The sequence below is a fragment of the Carcharodon carcharias genome, chromosome 2 (assembly GCF_017639515.1).
Source record: "Carcharodon carcharias isolate sCarCar2 chromosome 2, sCarCar2.pri, whole genome shotgun sequence".
In the NCBI taxonomy this organism is placed as follows: domain Eukaryota; kingdom Metazoa; phylum Chordata; class Chondrichthyes; order Lamniformes; family Lamnidae; genus Carcharodon; species Carcharodon carcharias.
In genome coordinates, this window is record NC_054468.1 from 170923054 (window position 1) to 170930087 (window position 7034).

At 48.8% G+C, this 7034-nt stretch overlaps 1 pseudogene; it reads right to left on the reverse strand.

Moving 5' to 3' along the window:
• Positions 1 to 5098: 5098 nt before the first annotated feature.
• On the reverse strand, positions 5099 to 5948 carry LOC121288492 (annotated as a pseudogene).
• Positions 5949 to 7034: the final 1086 nt, after the last annotated feature.

Genomic DNA, 7034 nt, shown 5'->3' on the forward strand with positions numbered 1-7034 from the left:
TAGGAATGTTGTGGTAGTAGGGGACAGAATAGTCAGAGAGAGAGACACAGTTCTCGCCACCCAAGTGGTTGCCAGAACAGTATAGGATGTGTCAAAGGGCCCTCAGACTTTAAAAAAAGAGGTTCTTAGAACTCCCAAGCTAACCCACACGTCCCTCTCTTTCATCTGTTCTCCGTAAGCCATGGGGCATACAGATAGGTCACCAGGCTCCGTTCTCCTGATGTAGTCGTCAGGAGTACATCAGGAGAACGGACCTATCTGTATGCCTCATGGCTTAAAGAAAACAGAGACGAAGGAGAAGAGAGCGACAGAAGCGCTTGGCTGGGCAGAGTGAGAAGCAGGACTATCAGGAAAAAGGGGATGGTAGGGCTCACACTCATTCTGTGGAAGAGCCACAGCAAGCTATTGCTGGTCGGTGCCTAGCTAGACCCAGGGTCTATAGGTGCCACCTTTCATTCCTGCAGATGACCAAGAACCAGTGTCGTCAAAGCCTGTGCCTGTCTAGGGAACTGGTTGATCACATTTGCCACCTGCTGCAGGATTTGGTGCCATGGGTACCTGGTGGACATTCACACCCAGTGGCCGTGAGTCACCACGGAGCTCAATTTTTATGCCTGTGACTCCTTTCAGGGATCCACAGGTGACCTCAGTAGGATATCGCAAGTCTGCACCCACAAATGCATCCATGAGGTCATGGGTTCCATCTTTGTGCAGGTACACAACTTTGTGTATTTCACCAAGGACCAGGGCATCCAGGATCCAAGAGTGTTTGGATCTGTCCAGATCTCAGGTTTGCTACCGTTGCAAAATGCCATTAACTGAACTCATGTGGTGCTCAGTTTCAACACGAGGTCAACTATGTCAACCACAAGGGATTCCATTCGCTGAATGTGCAGCTGGTGTCTGACCACCAGAAACACATCCTGCGGGTCTGTGCATGGTTTCTAGGGAGTGTGCACAACTCCTACATTCTCAGTTGGTCACAGATCCCTGAAGTCTTCCAGGGTCCACAGAAGCTGCAGGTTTGGCTCCTCAGGGACAAAGACTATCCGCAGAGGATGTGGCTGATGACACCCATGCGGTGGCCTCGGACTGCAGCAGAGCAAAGGTATAATGAGGCTCATGCTGCAACTCACAACTTGATGGAACAGGCCATTGGGATGCTGAAAATGATGTTCCGGTGCCTGGACCGGTCTGGAGGAGCCCTACAATATAGTCCACAGAGATTGTCACGTGTTGTCGCCTGCTGCGCCCTTTACAACCTGGTGCTGCAATGGGGAGAGAAGCTGGCTGAGGAGGAGATGGAGGAACTTGAGGTCTCTTCCGATGAGGAGGACAGAGACAGGGATGAGGGTGAGGAGGCCCTCAAAGACAAAAATGATGGGGGTGAGGCACTCGCACAGGCCAGACGAGGCTTGGTGTGCTCGGAAGTACCTCATAGCTGCTAGATTTATGTGGGTAATGACAACATGCAGTGAGGACACACCGCAGATCCTCACATTACATCTATGAACATTTGACATCTGTCTGGCTTATGGCAGTGCACATACCCTCTGTGAAAATGCTCTTGTCATGGAAACGCAGTGGAGGCCCTAGCAGTCACTCGATTACAGGGGGATGATGATGACATGCAGTGAAGGCACTCCATAGATCTTCACATAGGCTATGAGAATGCCTGACTCCTCCCTGGCCAAGAGCAGCTCGCTCGCGCTCTGTAATCAGGATCATATTATAGAGACGCAGCCATGAAATCGTAGAAACACCTGATCCTTTGTCAGTGTTCAGCACCTGAGCCCTTCAGGAGCACAGCATCACTGGTCACAGATGCTGAAGGGATGAGGGCCAGCCCCACCTTAAAGGTGCTGAGAGCACACAGAGAGAATGACGGAACTCCGTGATGCCTGCCAACAACATTCTGGCAGCAATGACAAGCACTGTCGAGGTGCAGGCATCTATAATGTGTCCAGGTAGTGTGAGGCCAGACCATCACTTTGGAGCATAAGCACAGGGAAGAGGCCCTGAACTGAGACACCTGCCTTTATCTTGTGCTGAAAGCTTTCACATCTGAGTGACATGGATACTGTTCATCAGACCAAGGAGCCATAGGCACATTCTTGGAAGTTTATTGACAATAGTGAACAGTACGTACAAGTGATTAACACCCATGCACAGGCTGTGCAACTACATTTTCCAATCTTCCTTAGATGTGGGGGTGGTGCTAGATGACTGGAGAATTGCAAATATTACATCTTTCTAACTTTCCTAACCCTGCCGCTACATCTTGGTGCTTCATGGCCATCTGCAGCAGAGGTGGAGGCAGCCTGCTGACTGCAATGCCCTGTCTGTGATGACCTTGACAGGTGTCCTCTGGAGAACTGAGAACTGGAGGACTCCGGCCTGCTTGCAGGGACCTGCTGTGTGGCAGTGGCACCCTCCACGGCCTGTGGAGCTGGAGCTGCTGAGTTCACAGGAAGAGGGGATTCGGATGGGCCAGACACTCCCGGTGTCACCTGCATGGATGGCCCAGGGGAGTACACCTGCTGATCCTCCACCTTCTGGGTGCCCAAGGGCCCCTGGCTGCCTCCTTGAGGGGAAGGGGTAGCTGGAGTGAGACCGAGCTGTCCCGTAACCTCTCATGTACACACTCTTGTAGGCCAACTGTGGCATCAGCGATAGAGTGCAGCCCACGCAGCAGTGCAGGAGTGACATCCAGGACCAAGGTCTCCATGGTGGCCATCATCCTACCAGTGTTGAGCTCAGTGCATTGGCATTCCGGTGCTATCACCTCCGCCTGAAGGCGGACGGACTCCTCCATTGTGCTTTGCAATCTGAGGAATGCAGCGGACATCCCTTCCTGATGTTCCCGAGATTTCCTATACAGCTCCAGCAACTGTGACATGACCAATTCCAGAGGCTTGTCATCTGACTCAGACTCAACAATATTCTGGCCTTCAGCAGTCCTCCAAGTGCCAGAAACCTGGGAAGTCCCTGCCATTGCCAGCTGTGCGCCAGATAGTGCAATGTGCTCACCAGGTTGTGATCCTGAGGTTATGCTAAAGCTAGGTCCCACGGAGGTCCATGTCTCTGCACGGGTGGGGGGTGTAGGTGAACGGTGTGACAGGATTTCAAGGAGGGTTCCTCCAGATTCCTCTTCAGAGTTTTCTTCGGGGCTTGATTTAAGGCCCTGGACAATGGACTCTGCCGGCTGTTTCCCAGATACACCTACAGAAGCTAGGGGAGATAATTATTGTATGGCAGGGGCTTGTGAAACAGGACACATCATTCATAGCATGGTTGTCTGATGGATGTTGCACTGCTGGATCATTGTGTGCCAGCTTGTCCTGCATGAATAGACATGCAGAGTGTGTAAGCAGAATGCCTGCCAGGCCATGATAAATATACCTGGCATGTGTGAGTGGTGAGTCGTCAAGGGTTGTGGACCTCACTGGCTGGGCCAGCATTTCTTGCCCATCCCTAATTGCCCTTGAGAAGGTGGTGGTGAGCTGCCTTCTTGAACCGCTGCAGCCCATGTAGTGTAGTTACGCACATAGTGATGTTAGGAAGGGAGTTCCAAGATCTTGACTCAGTGACAGTGAAGGAACGCTGATTTATTTCCAAGTCAGGATGGTGAGTGACTTGGAGGGGAACTTGCACATGGTGTTGTTCCCATCTATCTGTTGCCCTTGTCCTTCTAGATGGCAGTGATCATGGGTTTGGTGCTGTCTAAGGAGCTATCTAAGCGGCCTTGGTGAATTTCTGCAGTGCATCTTGTAGATGGTTCACACTGCTGCTACTGTGCGTCAGTGGTGGAGGGAGTGAACGCTTGTGGATTTGATGCCGGTCAAGCAGGCTGCTTTGCCCTGGATGGTGTCAAGCTTCTTCAGTGTTGTGGGAGCTGCACTCATCCAGGAAAGTGGGGACTATTCCATCGTACTCCTGACTTATACCTTGTAGATAGTGGACAGGCTTTGGGGAATGAGGAGTTGAGTTACTCACCGCAGAATTCCTAGCCTCTGACCTACTCTTGTAGCCACAGTATTTATATGGCTAATCCGGTTCAGTTTCTGGTCAATAGTAACCCCCCGGATGTTGATAGTGGGGGATTTAGTGATGGTAATGTCATTGAACAACAAGGAGTGATGGTTAGATTCTCTCTTGTTGGAGATAGTCATTGCCTGGCACTTGCGTAACACAAATATTACTTGCTACTGGTCAGCCCAAATCTGGATATTGCCTAGGTTTTGCTGCATTTGGATATGGATGGGATGAGGATAATGAAGGTGTATGTGAGAGTGTGAATGGTGATGTACCTTGAACCGGCACTGAGTGAGGGCCCTGTGGATGTGTGATAGGTTTGTGAGTGTGTGAGTTGAGAGTGATGAGAAGAGCGACTTACCCTGGCGGAATGGAGGAGATCTTTCATCCTCTTGTGGCACTGGGTGGCTGTCCTCTTTTGAAGGGCGTTGGCACTGACCACTGCTGCCACTGCCTCCCAAGCCAGGTTGATCACACCACTGCCCATCCTGCTGACATGGCAGCGGGCCTATACGGTGTCCAAAAGGCGTACCAGTGATGCATCATTAAACCTGGAGGCTGCAGCCTTTTTGCCTTTTGTAGATATCTTCTCTGCTGTAGTCCTGGGCTGGAAGCACTGAAATGTGTGCGGGCAGCTGGACTTTAAATATGGCGCCTGGCAAGATGAAGCGATGAGGTGATGCTGTAGCGAGCAAATGAGAGCACGCCTGCCATGGAAATGGCACGTTTCCTAGAAATTAATGAGATGGATTTGGGACCATACAGTGTGAAAAGCCGCCATTGCAGCCGGTGGGTAAAACATCGTTTACCTGCCCGCTACCACACATAGTGCAAATTTGGGACTATTCTGCCTCTCGTGTCTTAAAAGAAGCGGCTGCAGAGTGTGGGATCTATTAATGGTTGATTAGAATATAACAAGAAACACAGATGATGGAAAATACTTCATTATGTTTCCTTTTGTTTAATTTGAAAAATTGTTCTGGAATTTTCAAAAATTTTAATTTAAAAGGAAAGAGGAGAATCTGCCGATGCTTTATTTTTTATAATCTTCAGAATTGTTGACCTAAACGGAGTTGGTGTACTTGGTGACCGCTTTGGTGCCTTCGGAGATGGTGTGTTTGGCCAGTTCCCCCGGCAGCATGAGGCGGACGGCACTCTGGATCTCCCAGGCCGAGATGGTGCGGCGCTTGTTGTAGTGAATGAGGTGCGACACCTCGGAGGCGATGCGCTCGAAAATATCGATAACTAAGGAATTCATAACACACTCATGGCCTTGGACGAGATCCTGGTGGAAGGGTGGACCTGGGTCAGCACCCTGTACACGTAAATGGAATAGCTCTGCTTGCGAGATTTTCTCCGCTTCTTAGGCGGCTTCTTGGTGACTTTAATCAGCGACTGTTTCGACACCACCCTTCGTCGCAGCCGCCAGGTCAGGCATTGCACTCAACTCGGACCAGATGCTTTATTAATCACATTGTTAAGGTTGTATGGCAATCACTTTATTAAATGACAATCACACTTGAAAGGTTTAATGGCAATTATATTGTTAAGGCAATTGTATTGTTAAACAGATTATGAGTATTGGTTCACCTATAAATGAGCCTCCTGTTGATCACCTTTTAATTTGAGCTTTGTAAGTTTCCTTTCAGGTTTGTCTTTGTTTCTGCAATATCCCTCTAAGGGGCTGCTTCTTAACTTGTCCCTTGTTTTCTTAGTTTAGTTTATTTGGTTTTATCAAAAGAGTATAAATGGGCCTGACCAAATTGGCCATCAACAGGTCCAGGCAGCGGGTGATCGAGGGGGTTGTTCAGCCTGACTGTCTGCCCCTCTTCAGTAACTACATTCGTGGCCAGGTGTCGCTGGAGAGGTGTCTGCTGGCACTGTCGAGGCCTTCCGTGCCCGGTGGGCATCATGGGGACGAGGGTGTTTTATTGACCCTCTTAATCACATTTTGATTTGATATTTGTAAGTTTCCTTTAAGTTTTATTTTTGTTTTTGCAGTTTCACTTTAAGGGGCTGCTTTTTAATTTATCCCTGATTTTGTTAATTTAGTTTATTTGTTTTGACTCAAAGAGTTATAAATGGGCCTCCTGTTAATCACCTTTGAATTTGAGTTTTGTAAGTTTCCTTTAAGGTTTGTCTGTTTTTCCCTCTCACGGGCTGCTTCCTAACTTGCCCCTTGTTTTCTTAATTTAGTTTATTTGGTTCTATCAAAAGAGTATAAATGGGCCTGACCAAGTTGGCCATCAACAGGTCTGGGCAGTTGGCGATTGAGGGGGCTGCCTGTCCCTCTTCCATTCGCAGCCGGGTGTTCTAAGACAGGGAGCACATGGTGTCCGCAGTGACTGGGGTGCATTATTGATCCCCTCAAGATTTTTGGTTTGACCTTTGTAAGTTTCCATCATGTTTTGACTTTTGTTGCAGTCCCCTTTAAGGGCTACCCCTTTTATTTGTTCATTTTATCTTTTGTTAATTTGTTGATTTGTCCTCCTTTTCTATTGGTTTAATTTTTAAAAGAGCATATAAATGGGCCTGGCCAAGTTGGCCATCAACAGGTCCAGGCATTGGGCGATCGAGGGGATCGTCTGGCTCAACTGTCTACCCCATCTCCTCGGCTACGTTCACAGCCAGGTATCCCTGGAGAGGAAGCACGCAATGTTCGCTGGCACGTTCGAGGCTTTATGTGCCCAGTGAGCCCCGTGGAGACTGGGCTGCTTCATTTACCCACCCCCACCCCCCTCCATAATCACGTTTTAATTTGAGTTTCGTAAGCTTCCTTTCAGATTTAGCCTTTCTTTTTTCAGTATCCCTTTAAAAGGCTGCTTCTTAATTTGTCCCTTGTTTTCTTAATTTAGTTTATTTGGTATTATTATTAAAAGTGCATATAAATGGGGGCAGCTGGGACACTGAGATGAGGAGAACTTGGGAGAGTCTGTTATGTTTTTGCCTTGGAAATAAATCTGTTTTAAGATATAGGCTACATCCTGCAGTCGGGCGCG